Here is a 15871-nt window from a genome sequence, read left to right on the forward strand (position 1 = left end):
CCAGAAGTTCTAGGTTCCAGTTTTGGCTCTACCCCTGACCAGCTGTGTGACTTTGGGCCTGTCCCTTCCCCTCTCTGGGCCTTCGTGTTCCCAACTATAATATGAAGAGTTTGGTCTAAATGACCTCTAAGGTATCTTGCTGCTCTGAAATTCAACGACTTCTTGACTTGCAGACCCTACACTTCTGTTTAACTCATTAGCTCCCCTTCCCAGCAGTCCACAGAGGTGAGAAGGCGGCTGACCTTCCCTCCCATTGCCCTTGCACCAAATCCTCCCTGAGGCCCCTTGCTCCCAGTGCACAAGGCTCCTTTTGTTGCCTGGAGCCATTCAGGGCTTCTCTTCAAGCTCTCTTGTTGAAGTGGCTGAGGCGACCTGTGGGGTAATAGTTGGCCTGTAACAAGAGCCCTGGCTCCCCAACCCAACTGGCTCCAGCCTGGCTGCAGGCTTGGACTCAGCACCAGACTTTGTCCATCAGCTGCCCAGACCCCTCCCTCCAGTTCTGAGAGGGCAGAGAGACTAGTTTAAAAGGGAAAAAATAGAAACTAATACATTTATTTAAATGCATTTATTTAAGTTGCTATTAGACGTCACTTCTAAGGCTCAAGAGGACAGTAGACCAAAACACTGAGTCTATGAAAATCATCAGAATAATAATAATTCAATTAACTTCCTCTCTTTTGAAAATGACCAAATCATTACTGTAACTAATTCTTGACAGATCTGGCCATTTAACATTTGCCATTTTATGAAGAACGCTTGCAGGGCATAGCTTACCTAGCATTTGACAGATATTTTACCCAGCAACTTGGAATAGTATAAAAACCGACTTAGGGGGTATCTGGAATTGATTATCATTTGAGACAGGAAATCTTTCAACCATGGTCTGCAGTGGATTCAGCCAAGGTAAAAAACACTGGACTGTGAGTTGAAAATTCTAAGATCTAATCCCAAGTCTGACATTAACTCCTTCTGTGACCTTGAGTTAGTTGCCTCCCCTGCCTGGACCTCAGTTTCCTTGTATGAAAAATGAGAAGGTTGAACTAGAAGGTCCCAAGGTCCTTTGCACTCTACTCTGTGTCGTCCTCCACCCCCTGTCCCTGCCAGAGTCAAGCTGAAAGGAGGGAGAGGCAGGGATAGGGTCAGTGAAAAGGGCAGTTTCAAGATGTTCTTTTGGATAAGGGAAGGATTTCCAGACCCACGGAGGAGAGTAACAGCTTCCTTTAGGGTCAAAATGGGCTGGGAAGTCCAGGTCCCCGATGCTTGCTGTCAGGAGTACAAAACAGAAAGCCAAGCCCAGGCTTACCGATACGAGCCAAGCAAATGTCCTGAGGCACAGCTTAGTTGGCCATTTTCACAGCCTGGGTCAATCCAGAAGATCAGAGCAAGGGCTGCGTGGCATGGGACAGCTACCCAGGGGCTGGGGAGGGAATGGGAGTTGCAGATGGAATGACAGGTCTGGAAAGTGTTATTGGACGCTTCCACCAGAAGCTCACATGTATCCTTCAAACTCAACACTAAAGAGCATAGTTCTTCATCATTCTCCTGGAAACCTTCTCCTTCTCTAGGATTCTCTTGCATGGTTAATGTACCATCATCCACCCAGTCACTCAATCAAGAATCATGGAAATCGCTTGCGCTTCTCCCTATCTCATTCGCTACCATGCAGTCACCAAATCATGCCCATGAAACTTCTCCGTAATGTTTCTCAAATCTGCCCCTTCTTTTCCACCCACGCTGCCGTAGCCCTGCATCTCGGCCCTTAGCATCTCTGACATGGATGGTTGCTACAGTTCCTAACTGGTCTCCCTGCCAGCATGCTTTCCCTTCCAATCCACCTCCCATACTGCTGCCAGAGTTCTCTCTTTAAAAGAAAAATTTGGTCATGCTCAAAAACCTTTGATTGTTCCCTGCCTTTGGTCAAAGTCCAGATTTTTTGTGTTGGCAATCAAAGTTCTTCACAAGTTAATAACCTGTCTTTCTTCATCTCACACCACATCCCCACATTTCCGAGCCCCATGGGACAACTCAGAATTCCCTATGCATACAATGAACTCTCATATTGGACTCTCCACTGTGGGTGTCTTTGCCAGTCCCCCTACTTGGCTTGTCAAGCCGTCTTCTGGTCCTCTGGACAAGCCCATCTTGTCCATATTTCTATTATAACACATCATGCAGTTCTGCATTTGCTTCTTTTCTTTCCTGTATCTCCCATGGACCATGAGCTCTTCGTGTACAATAACTATATCTGACTGACCTCTGTATTCCCAGAACTAAGCACAGGGCCTCACAGAAACAACGAATCTGCCAAGGACTGTCTTCTATTTTTGATGGCATAGCAAAGGAACTTCTGGTAATTAGACTAGTGACTTCTTTCTCAGCAGACTTTCTTCCCTATCACTTCAGCTCTGAACTAGCTATTACAGATGAACACAGAGCCCCCACTGGCTCCAGATGACAAATTGTCTTGAGACAGGGCTTTGAGGGGTTTAACAGTTGCAGCCAATGGTACAGATTCATGTAAAACACGTTTCCACCAAACCCTTGAAACTTGGAGGTTGCCTACATCTCAAGGCAAGAAGGACAGTTAAGGACCATATTCATATTAATCAGTGGCTTACAAACTGAGTCCCGAGGAACTCTAGAGTCCCCAGAGATTCACTGGGAGATGTGAGAAGAGGACAGATTTGGGGGGGTTGCTTCACTCAACCAAATCTATTTCACCTCTTGGAAGTTCCATAAAGGTTTCATTTGGAGACTGAAATTGGCCACATAAAAGTGGATATTGGAGACCACTGCTCTAGTCCAGTGCTCACCTGCTAACAGGCTCCCTTTATACCATTCCTGCTATGTGCCCGGTCAGGCTCAGACCAAGCTCTCCAGGTACGCCAAGCATCCCTTTTCATCCTGTACTTGGTTGAAAGTTCTTTATATGGAGCCAGAATCTGCCTCACAACTTCCACCCAGTGGTCTTGTTTTCACCCTTTGGAGTCTCATGGAAGTTGTTCTATTCCTTCTTCCCCTATGACCAATCTGATGGCATTTAGAATTTCCCAAAGTCTGAGATGGAAGGAACCTTGTAGCTCATACAGTCCAATACTCCCATTGCAGTTGGTGAACCTGAAGCTCAGAGAAGGTAGGTGATCTGCAAAACAGCAGACAGCACTTAGCAGTAAAACTGAGACCAGAACCCAAGTCCCCACTCATGTATAATGTCCTCCCAGAATCTGTCTTTCCACAGAATGAACAGCTCCCACTCCGAATTTCTCACAGTCCTGATGATTCTTTCCTAAACTTACTCCCAATTGACAGCACCCAAGTGCTGAAGATCAGCAGCTCAGCTGGTGAAAGCTCCGTGGTGTCCAGGCTTTCATCAGCCTGGGCTAAGGGCAAAGGCAAAGGAGAGCAAACTGGCATCGGAAGCAGAGCTGTTTCCTCATCACAGCCTGGATGCTGTTCTCCTCCTCTTTCCATGGGACTAAATTCCATTCCTATAGCCCTCCTCCTATGGCAGGGCAGCCAAGCGGCAGCTTTCAGAGGCCCCTTCTGACTTGTTTGCTGGAGGGTCCCTGCTGTGTGACCCTCCACATCCCCAAACCAGAAACAGGAAGAGTTGATTTGGTTTACGTTTCAAGAAGAAAAATGAAAACATAGGCAGTAGGGCTCCTGAGAACAGAGGCTTCCAACTCTGTGTCCATGTGCCCCCGGAGCAGGATATTTCAGGGAATACATTCCACAGGGGAAGGGAATGGTCTCCTTATTAAAAACAAAACACAAAACCCTTCAACGTTTGGAAAAAGAAAACGGCCAAAGGAGACCCTTAAGGAGGGGAGGGGCAGTTGTTTCAGAATCTCCAGTGCTCCCCGCCACCACCCCCCGCCCCCCACATCCACCACTTGGCGCTTTGATCATACTTTGATCTCACTGCTGTTATCAGCACATCTGGCCCCCAGAGATGCCCTGTTCCCTTTAACCTATGGCCCAAGAGAAGGTCCAAGCACCTTTTCTTGTTTCCCTGAAGATCATCAAAGTAGGCTGGCACTTAGAACCTTCCTTTAAAACCAAGCAAAAAAAAAAACCAGAATGAATAATGAATTCATTAACAGAACATGCAAATTGCAGAACAGCATTCAGACTTTGCAAAGTACATGCTTCTTGTCTTGAGAAAACCAGCAAAAGCAGGGAAGCACTTTGCCAGTCCCTAAATATCTCTCACAGGATAATTACTTCATTGCCCCACATGAGCTGCTGTAAATTTGCCTGACTTTCTCCCCTCTCAGCTCTCTGTTGCTGGGAGGTTGTGCCATCTTGTTTCCCAACCACAGTTACCAAAATGGCCAAAGCAAAAGGTCTTTTGGAAAAAAGCAAAACCTTCCAGAACACCTAGTGTCCTTTCCAGTTCTGGTTTCTGGGCTGAGGAACATGGCTAGTTCACAGCTAGTTGGCAGGGTAGAAGTGTGGATCATCTGGGTGCCAAAGAAACATGGTCCTGCAAAGGAAACAGTTCTGGCCACCTCTGAAGCTTCTATATGTGTCACATGTGTGAATGCATGCACACACACATATAGCCTCTTCACCAAAATCTTAACCTTCACCGCACAAAAACGTGCTACTCTCTCTTGCTTCTCAAAGGGGTCTCTGTGTCCCCTTGGGTCAGAGGTAAGCAGAACCTCTTCCCAGATGTTTCCAAGAGCATCTGTATGGAATAGCTCATTCTCCCTAAAAGATCTGGGGGAAAAACGTCATTTTTAAATTAAAACAAGCATAAATATATGTAACGGAATAGCATGCAAAATTCACATGAATTTGTAAGATAAAAGTGGAGACTTCCAAGAAATTTCTCACTTATGGCTGGTTACATGGGCTCCCCGGCTCCTTGGGGCTGTGTGGGGAATGAGTTCATTCTGTTCAGTCGTTTGGGGGAACCCTGGTGCAAAAGTTTGAGAAGCACTCACTGAACTGGTAGGCTCCCTGAGGGCAGAAACTTTGTCTCATTCCTCTCTGTATCCTCACGCCTAATACATAGCCAGCAACAGAGAGAGTGCTCAAGAACTGTTTGCTCCATCCTTCTATCAGCCCATCCATCCTTCCGAAGAAACCAGTGAAAAAGGTGGCTTTAGGCTGATGAAAAGGGCTCAGTTTCTGAAGAACTCAGACAGCTCTGGGTCTGAATTCTGACTCTGTCACCTATCAGCTGTGTGATCACCTCTCTGAGCCTCAGTTTTCTCAGTTTGAAAATAAAGATCCAAACACCCAATTCCTGGGTTGTTGTGGGAACTAACTGTGATAGTGGGAGTGAGACAGCTCTGTAAGCTCCCAGGCAATACACAAATAATAGTTATTAAATGATTATAAAAGTGACCATCATGACCAGTCCAAGCAGGAGAGTGGGGGAAGGGAGAGATGTTTTCTCCAGTCCAGAAGTCTGACTTGAGATTAAGAAGGCAGGAGCTGAGGCCTCAAGAATGAGCCCCTGGGCCTCTCTGATGGGGAGGGCCCAGGTTGGATGGCTCTGGAGTCCCACCCCCACTCCAGGGAGGCAGTGTGTATAGGCAGCTTCGGGCAGAGTGATGGAAGTATCAGATGTGTCTCTGTATACCTCCAGTCTCCAAAGACCAGATGTGCTTGCTTTCTCATATCTGCCGATGAGCCCTGTGGAGGCCTGGCTCACACACAGCAAGGGTCACACGTCAGCTGGGCTAAAGTTACAATCAGGCACGATGGCTTGGTGGCTAGCAGCTCTGTGACCTTGGGCAAGTGTCTTCTCTTTCTGGGCCCCAACTTCCCCATCATTAAAATGAGGGGATTGGATAGAGTGACCTCTAAGGCCCTTCCATCTCCTACACACTGTGGTTGTATGGCCCTTAATCAGAAAGTTGTTTGACCTTGTTTTTCCAAAAATGTGATCAATCTGATCATCTGAGAGTTTGATACTGAATCCTGGACCTTAGTGAAAAGCAGTGTGGGGAGGCCTGGCTGGGCCCCCTTCTGTTTGTAAGCCTCCTGGTCCCTATGGCTCCTTCTGCCTGGGTCTGGCTGGAGTGGCCCATCTCCAGGGCAATTTGTGATCACGTTCCAGGTGAGGGGCGGGTGGGTGAAGCAGGTGTTTCCCAAGGCTGGGACTCAGGGCCAGGTACCTCACAATATAAAATGAAGAAAGGAAAGAAAACAGGAAATCCTGCCCACTCTATGCACCTAATTGTTCAGGAAAAATTCCTTCTAGGCAGGGCTGCTGTCGCAGAAGTCAGCAACAGCTGCTGGGCTGGAGAGCTGCTGTGGTCCCTGGGATTCTGAGTCTCCTCACCCCCATCTCAATCTGTTCAGACCTTTGCCATTCTTTGACAGCCAGTTCAAATAGTGTCCCCTCCCCACCACCTTCAAATCCTCTGCATACTGTTTATCTGTCTTAGAGCATGGATCATGTTCTGCCTTGCGTTGGAGCTATTTCCTTCACATAAGGATTCGAAATAAACTACATTCTCTGAGGAAAAAACTTTAACCTGAATATCTGGATATAAAATGGAGAGCCAAAGTCCTATAACTCCTCACTCCCACTTTTGAGAATTAGCCACCGTTAGGAAGTTTTTCCGGTAGTTTCCAGAAAGCTTGTATTGTCAAAGCTATTGAAAATGCGAGAGAACATGATGCTTTGGAGGGAGCACTGGCTCTGGAAATTAAACACCTGGGTCTGTGTCTCAGCTCTCCACTTGCCGGTCAGATCAGCTAGGGTGAATTCTGTCTTCTCTTTGACTCTCAGTCCTCTGCTCTGTAAAATGGGATAACAGTTCCTCTCCTGCTATCTCACAGGGTTGTTGTAAGGACCAAATGAGACAAAAGAAATGAAAGCATTTTGGAAACTCTAAGGGATGCTCTATTTATCTCCATGCTTGTCTTTGCAATTTGACTGTAAGCACCTTGAGAACAGAAACCTTGACCCATCTGGGGCTGGGTCACCATTGTCCCTAGTTCTGACGATTTGTCTGGAACAGGCAAGTGGTGACTGTCAGGTGGGGCGGGGGGCAGGCATGGAGCTCAAGCCCAGGGGGTGCACCACACCCAGCGGAGTCAGTGCTTTGCTCCTGCCCCGGTTCTGGGCACATAGTTCCCTGAGCTTCCTCTGGAGCCAAACTCAACCTCAACCGAGAGGACCATTTTTCTAAAGTCACTTGGCTTTTAAAATGCTGCTCTACTTTGAAAATTCAGCAACTCCTGTTCCCACCCTCTACCTCCCTCAGCTCCCAGTTCCTCGGATTCTGGCCCTAAGTAGTGTTTTCAGAGTTCTCAGCACACACACACACAGACACACACACAGACACATTTGTGTGTGTGTGTGTGTGTGTGCATATACATAGATATAAATGAGAGAGAGAGAGAGAGAGGAAAGTGGCTAAGAAGATTCAATTTTCTAAATGGACCAGATATAAAAGGGTTGGAAATTAAAGCTAGAAAACTCCTCGGATACCATTTAGTCCAATCACTCCTCCCCTTCACCCTTTAACAGATGGACAAACTGAGACCCAGAAAAGGGAAGGGACTCACCCAGGGAGTTAGTGACTCTGACAGCCAAGTAAAGGTAGGGAGAAGGAGCAAGGCTTTGGGCCGAAGGGTTCAAGTTAGGGGATCCAGCCTGGGGAAGATGGGTGGGGCCCGAGAAGAGATGAATGTGGCCAGAGTGGGAGGATCAATTAGGAGAATCAGTCAGGACCAGCTGAGAAATTTCCCTGGGAAGTGGAAATATAAGAAATATGAGGGTTGTGGTTTAGCAAGTTATTATCAGCCTTGCAGAGCAAGGAGAGGGAGGGGAGAGGAAGAGAAAAACAGAGGGGGCCAGAAAAGGAGAAGAAATATAAGAAGGAAGGCTGACCTGGGCGAATGGAGGACATTTAGAGTGATGGGTCAGTATGGGCTGAACTGAGCAAGTCAGCAGAGCCTTGTCACCTGTGGGACATCCAGCCACTTTACAGGTTCCCGCCGGTCTGCTCCCTGGCTTCTTCTAGGCTCTGAGCATGCGACCCAGTTCTTCTTTTCTTTTTTTTAACATCTTTATTGGAGTATAATTGCTTTACAGTGGTGTGTTAGTTTCTGCTTTATAAAAAAGTGAATCACTTATACATATACATATGTTCCCATATCTCTTCCCTCTTGCATCTCCCTCCCTCCCACCCTCCCTATCCCACCCCTTTAGGTGGCCACAAAGCACCGAGCTGATCTCCCTGTGCTATGCGGCTGCTTCCCACTAGCTATCTATTTTACATTTGGTAGTGTATATATGTCCATGCCACTCTCTCACTTTGTCACAGCTTACCATTCCCCCTCCCCATATCCTCAAGTCCATTATTTTCTTAGCAAACTCAGTCTTTTCCCACTGCCCACTGTTTGGGGAAGTGGCCCCAGACCATAGGCTTTATCTCTGCAGATTTGGGGCAAGGGCACCCTGAAGCCTGGCCTGGCTGGCTGCCAGAACAGGAATGCACCCACTCTACAGCCACGGTCTGGTTTTAGGTGCACAGTCACATTGAGAGGTGAACTCAGCGCAACTTTCAGATGAAGGGTAAGAGAACATACCAATGGAAATAACCATAAGAATAACAAAAATAACTAAATATGTATGGAGAACCAATAGTTGGACCGATCAAGAAGGAGGGCACTAGAGCCAAAATGCCTGTATTCGAATCCCAGTTGTACCCCCCATTAGCTGTGTGATCTTGGACAAGTTCCTTAACTTCACTGTGTCTCAGTGTCCTATGTGTAAAATGAAGATATCAATTGTGCCTTCTTGAGAAGATTTGGAAGGAACAAATGAGTTGACCCTGGTACGGCCTTTAAGCGATGCCCAGCATACAGTGCTCAATAAATGGTAGCTATTATTGTCATCATCATTACGTGCTGGGCACTGCTCTAAAGGTTTGACTTGTATTATAGCCTGTAATGATCACTCAGAAGGGAACTGAGGCCCAGGTGTAAGGACATGTCTAGTCCATTTGCTTTTTCTTAGACGCAGACTTTTTTTCCCCCAAACCGAATCCTGTGTGGAAGCTCAATGTATAAAACATATGAAAAGCAGCATGGCTCTGATTGAAGCAAGGTGGAGTAGGGATGGGAACCTGAGCTTCCAGGCTCAGCCTTCCCTTGTTCTTCCCTCCCCCAACATCCCCAAGTTAGGCCTTGAGGCTCCTCCCCAGCCACTGGGAGGCACAATTTGCAAGCCTGCTAACCTAGTCCATCTAACTTTTTATGTTCAGATGAAGATATCATTAGACTTGAAAGGGCAAGTAACATGCCCAAAGGTTATACAGCAAATCAAAGGCAGAAGGGGGCATGGGCGGCACCACCAGGCATGGAGGACAATAACTTGGTCAAAGAGAACAGCCTCCTTGGTTAAACTAGAACATAGAACATCCAGGCTTGGGCGGAGAAGAGCCAGGAAAGGAGGGGTGAGCAGGAGGGGAGGGGACCCTGACCCAGAGGCCCTGCCCCTGGGCCCTGAGTGTGAAGAGCCCCTCTGGATCCTCCTATCAGGCTGGGACCAACCCAGACTTCAAGACAACAAGACAGGGCTTCCCTGGTGGTGCAGTGGTTGAGAATCTGCCTGCCAATGCAGGGGACACGGGTTCGAGCCCTGGTCTGGGAAGATCCCACATGCCGCGGAGCAACTGGGCCCGTGAGCCACAACTACTGAGCCTGCGCGTCTGGAGCCTGTGCTCCGCAACAAGAGAGGCCGCGATAGTGAGAGGCCCGTGCACCGCGATGAAGAGTGGCCCCACTTGCCGCAACTAGAGAAAGCCCTCGCACAGAAACAAAGACCCAACGCAGCCAAAGATAAATAAATAAATAAAGTAGCTATTAATTAAAAAAAAAAAAAAGACAACAAGACAAGGCCCTGTCCTCATGGAGCCTCTCACTACAGAGGGTTTGGGGTTCTGTTTTGACAAGGGACGTGGTCCCTGCCCCTGAGCTCTCCAGTCTGGGGGATGCATCTGACGTGGGGCTAAATCCTGCCATTCAGGCCTTCTGATTGAACTCTTGGCGGGCGAGAGCATTTTCACAAGGCTCCTTCTCCTTCAGGGTTCCAGGACAGCAGGCTGGCTTCCAACGCATTGTTGTCAGGGAAGTACAGAGGGACAGCCCGGCTCACCATCCCTTTCACCGCTATGTGTGTGGACGCCCCCCCTCTGTTCAAGACTCACCACTGTTTATCTAAGAACCTGCGCATGGCCAGCTTTTGTTTTCAGACTTTGGCATGGGTTACCTGAGGATACCACACAGAGGAGAAATGTTCCTCCTAGAGAACTGTGGGACTTCTCTGGAGTCCCTTCTGACCTGATAGTTTGAGCCAGTCAGACCCGTAAGACCTCTGGAAGATGACTGAATCTGCAGGGCAGGGCAAGGCAGGGGCAAATACTGAAGGGCAAAACCTGGGTGCAGGGCCCTGAGTTGCTTGCCCCTCCCTGCACAGGCCTCAGGATCTCCATCTGTATAATGAGGGGGTGGAGCAGATGCTCTCTGAGGGCCCATCAACTCCAGGCTGGGCTTCTATGGAGGTCCCAGCCACTTGGGCACTCTGTCACACAGTGGCCCGGAATCCCAAAGGAACACACCAAGTGACAGATGCAGACAAAGCCTGTTCACTGCCATGGCTTGCCAGCCCTCGTGGCAAGTCACACAAGAGTGATGATGCAGGAGGCAGATGACTGACCCACCCCACCACCGCCGCCAAATTGCAAACTCCTTCTCTGACACAAAAGCTGCTTTTGTTCATGGCCAGGCCAGCTGCTCAAATGGACCGAGCCCTGGATCCCTGAGCCAGGCTGCAGAGTCCGTGTTCCTGTTGGGTGGTGCTGCACCTTGCCAGGTGATGGGGAGAGGAGGAAGGCTTTCTGCAAGTTCCATCAGGGTGAGGGGTGTGTGCTAAGGCCCAGGAGTGGGAGTAGGGGCAGCTGTGGGTGGGTGCTGTAACTACTTCCCAGAAAAAGGCAAAAAGAATTAGTAGACATTAAATTGAGCAGCCTGCATGACACAAGGACAGGAAGGAAATAGCCAGGCAGGCGAAAGGCTAAGGGGTGAGTTTGCCACTGACAAGTGCATCTTATCAGTGATTTCTCATTTGGGTCACATGACAGTTTCGGGGAGTAGGTGCTACCGTCTCCCTTTAATAGTGAGGAAACTGAGGCCCAGAAAAGTGATATGATGTGTCTTCTAGTAAGTGTTGAAGCTGGAGTTCAAACCCCAGGCTGCTTTGAGAGTTGCCGTTCTTAGGGGCCCCTTCTCTGGAGCTGATAAAATCTGTAGAACATATACACTGTTGCTGCCCATCCAGTAACTCTTCTAAGACTTGGCAGCAAGGACCTAGGAATGATCCTTCCCATTTTACTGAGTCCCAGAAAAGGCTAATGACTGGGCCATAGTCAGACACAGCCAGGTGGAGACGGGAAAGACTGAGACTCCATCCTTCACCTTTCTGCCTTCAGTTGGGAAGCTGCAGAACACTGCTCCAAGCAGCACTCCACCGCTATTCTCTCTACGTCTGGTCATTTTCCACTTAAAAAGTGCTCTCAGATCCATTATCTCGAGGTTTGTGGGGCAGAAAAAAAAATATTTCCATTTTCTAGGTGAAGAAACTGAGGTTCAATAACTTGCCAAAGGTTACACAGCTACTGAATGGTGGAACCAGGACTTGAGGCCAGAGTTGTGCCCAAACTGCCCTCTAGTTGTCCACAGAGTGCATTTGGCCAGCATGGGAAGGATAGAGCAAATTGGGTGAAGCATAATGTTGGAGACCCAAAGCAGCAAATCCCAACTCCCTGGGGTGACATTTAAACCCTTTGCTCTTTTCCATATGAACCTCCGAATTGCACAGAGTCATGGGGCCCTTGGGAGGGAAACACAGAAGCCAGTGAGGTCAGTTCTCTGGAGCAGACCCCAGAGCTGCCAGCTTTCGTGGCTTGCTAGATGTAGATGCCCCATCAGCCCAAATGGGTTTGTGGTCAGGGTGCCAGGTTTGAGTCAACCACACAAAGGGCACGAAAGGGTGGAAAGGCCTTCTCTCTCTTCCCCTCTCACCAAATGTGGTTGCATTTCATGCTTGGTCACTGAGCCATCTTGACGTTCCTCTACCCCAGTGATGTTGGGGAAAGAAGACCCCAAATCTTTCTGCCACCATTGAGTTTGGGCAAGGAGACCCCAAATCTTTCTGCCACCATTGAGTTTGGGCAAGGCTACTTCTGAGTCATTCATTCAGTCCTTGAACAAATATTCCCTAAGTGCCAACTCTGTGCCAAGCTCCTTCCTGATCAATGGATATGCCATAAATAATAAAACACAGTCCCTGGTCTCAGAGGATCCAAACTCTTATTGGACAGGAAGACATACAGATAACTCAACTCAATATAGAATTATTGCTGATGAAACTGAGCTGAAGGAGCAATTGGAAAGGGAATGGCTTATGCTATTCATAGGAGTGGCTACAAGGATCTGTGGGACTTTGCCAGGTGCAGGAGATAGGGCAAATACCTTAATCTCTTTGTACCTCAGTTTCCTCATCTGTAAAATGGGATAATAATAGTACTTACATGGTTTCTGTGATGAGTCCATGAGTTAAAATGTGCAAAGAGCTTAGAGTAGTGCCAGGTACATTGAAAGCACCACGTAAGCGTTTGTGAAATGAGTCAAGGAAATAAGGATAAGCATTTTGTGTGTGTGTGTGAGAGAGAAGAGCACATGTAACACATTGGGAGGGTTAATGACGTTTAGTGTGTTCTGGGAAGGCCAGCTGCTTTGGCTGGGTGAGCTTGTGTGGAACTATGAATGTCAACCTTAGAAGTGTGAACTTGTCCCTGTAGATGACGGGCAGCCCTTTCTGAAGTTGGATCTTTGCTATGGAGGGTGGCAGAGGACTCCTGTGTGAAATGCTAGTGCTCTTTCACCAGCCCAACAGGTTCTGGGTCCAAGAGACTGCCACCAGCCAAGAAGCAGTCAGCTGCCACACATGAATGGAGAGCCAGCCCTTTGCACAGCCCAGCTCCTGGCTTAGCATCGATCTAGGGAAGGCTGGGTTGGGGGGAGAGACCCTACATCTTTGCCCTCAAGGAGCTGCTCATCTCATTGGAATAAGGTCTGCTTCTGCTAAGAATCAACTGAATTTTCCTGGTTTGAAGTTGTAGAGATGTGTGGGTGAGAAACTCTGTTGTGGCTGGAGAGGCAGTATGTATAGTGATTACTAGCCAAAGCTGACAGGCTTGTCTTGGTTTAAAGCCCAGTGGTCACTTCCCAACTGTGCGGCCTCAGGCAGATTACTTAATCTCTCTGTGCTGCAGTTTTCCCGCCAAAAATGAGGGCAACGATAATAACTTGACCTCCTCACAGAGTTGTCACGATGATTAAAGCACAATCGTACGTGGAAAGTGCTTAGAACTTTGACTCACATAACAAGTGCCTCATAAATGTTGTTAGCTATTCTCAGTGACTGAGGGGCTACCATGTGTCAGGTGTCTGGCAACCCTGGGGTCAAAGGCAGTGGCCTAGAGGCATATGGATGCACAGGACCAATGGGGCTCATCTTCCAGGAGTGTCAACTTTCCTTAAAGGCTTAAAGGAGAAAAACACCCATTTTTATATGAAAACAATATGGATGTACACTGGAGTTAACTGGAAAATTCAAGTAGATGTTTAAGAGCAGGGATTTTAAAGACATTCCCTGCTTGGAGACAAAGCTTCAGGTTACATCTTCAGCCCCCGGGGTTTCTTCACATTCTTCCCCCTCAGCCTTAAGGGTCCTTGGGTACAAGAGTTCCAGCCACACAAACACATGTGAGCTCACGGGACCTTTATGATGCATCATTCTCTGGGGTAAGGATGATCACTGCATCATATGGGTGAAAACTGAGGTTCAGGGTTCAGATTCTACCATCGCCACTTATTAGCTGTGTGAACTTAGCAAGTTACATTATCTTTGTCGTCCCTCAGTTTCTTCATCTGTAAAATGGGGGTGATGATGATGATTATGATTACCTGCTTTATCTGGTTGTGGTAAGAATTAAATAGATTAGTATGCAAAAAGCACTTAGAACAATGGCAGGCATATAGTTAGTGCTCAATACACATTAGCTTTTATTAAATCCATTCTCACATTTCCTCCCACAACAACATTGTCAGGTGGGTGTCATCCTGTCCATGTAATGAGGCATGAAGTTGAAGCTGTAAGAGGTTAAGTCAGATGCCCCCTCCTCTTTATTAACAGAGGGCATTACTGCAGTGGGGAGCAGGTGGGAATAAATGACCTCTGGGGTCCTTCCCAGTTCCCAGGTCCTATGATTCAAGTTAAACTTTGGAGCCTTTTCATATTACTGTTCTGGCTGGAGCCCAAGAAGTGGAACTCAGGAAATAGGGGAGGGACTGGCCAGGGAGGAAGATGCCTTAGCAGGGTAGGAAATGGCTGCTGCCACCCTTCCTTCTAGGCTGCTGCTGCAAGGGGCTGTATCCTGCACTCCCGCCCCACCAGAGAGCAAAAGGGAAACTCCTGTGCTTGGAAGGAGCCGACCAGGGCCTCCGTTTCCTCAGAAGGGAACTTGCCCCTGTGGCAGGCGCTGTGTAGTGGCTGCTGGAAACTCAAAAGTCAAAGGCTTGGCAGCACTAAGCTGGGCACCGAGAGGGGCCTCCTGATGGCTGTTTATCCTGGCTGAGCTAATCCAGAATGGGGACTCCTGATAGGCCAGAGAGTGCTAGGAGAGAGGAATGGGTTCCCCACTGATTTGTGATCATATGAGAGAAAAACAAAAAGAACTCCATGAGGCAGAATGGCCTAGTGGAAGGAGTAGACAGGAGATCTGTCTCGATTCTGAAATGAATTCACTGTGGGACCTTGGGCAAGTTCTCTTCCCCATGTGAAGAATAAATTCATTCAATAAATATTTTGTAAACACCTACTGTGTGCCAGCACTGCCTTGGGAAAGGGCAAATGACATGGAGATCATCAACATGTTAATCTCGCATTCCCTTCCAGCTCTGCCACTGAGTCTGTAAAAAATGGGCGCAAATTTCAGACAAATAAGCACAAATCAATTCACAAACCTCTCTTCCTTTTCCCAGCCTGTCCCTCACAAATGGATTTGCTCAGCCCTTGTCTTGTGGCACAAGGGAAGGAGACAGTAGAGGGAGGGGCTGTGAACTTCACCTGTGTATCCCCTTATCCTTATTCTCATGTGTCATGGGATTATTATCTTCATGTTGCAGATGAGGAAATTGAGGCTCAGAGAGGAAAATGGCCCAGGTTATTCTGCCACTGTTAGACTCTCCACTCCCTTACTAGCCACCACCACAAGTGGAATGGAAATGGCCAGGTCTGAGAGCTGGCATCTTACTGCCTTCCCTCCATTGTCAGCAAAGCGGGATAGGACTCCCCACCATTCCCAAGTTAGGTAATGTAAGTTTGCTTGAATAGATGGAGGTTAGGGGTAAGGGAATGGGTTATGCAATATAGGGTCCTGGGTCCAGGCTTTTTTTGGTGGTGGATGCCCAGTGCTGATCTCTTTGAGAATAAAAGCAAACCTTTCTTTATGGAGACTGTACTCTGTGCCAGGTACCATGATCAGCCCCTTTACATCCTCATAACTGTCCTGCAACAGAGAGATAATTGTCCCCTGCTTAGATGATGGCCAAGTCATTTGTATTCTTGGGCCTCAGTTTTGGGTTTGTAACACAAGAACGTCTTTAAGGAATGCTTCTGCTCATAAGGTCCAGGATATTCTTGGCACTAGAAGGGTTTCAAGGGGTCCTTGTTGGAACCCAGGGTCCGTTGCTCTTGTCAGACAGACAAAAAACGGGGTTGGGGGGTAATGAGAACTATGGGGGTGGAGGAGGCCCAGGAGTGAGTCAGTCG

General features: G+C 48.0%; 1 protein-coding gene across 2 annotated transcripts in view; it reads left to right on the top strand.

The window, feature by feature from the left end:
* The window catches only part of STARD8 (StAR related lipid transfer domain containing 8), a 70687-nt gene that overhangs the window by 15258 nt on the left and 39558 nt on the right, over positions 1–15871 (top strand). The window lies entirely within an intron of this gene.

This window comes from Balaenoptera acutorostrata, chromosome X, assembly GCF_949987535.1.
Source record: "Balaenoptera acutorostrata chromosome X, mBalAcu1.1, whole genome shotgun sequence".
In the NCBI taxonomy this organism is placed as follows: domain Eukaryota; kingdom Metazoa; phylum Chordata; class Mammalia; order Artiodactyla; family Balaenopteridae; genus Balaenoptera; species Balaenoptera acutorostrata.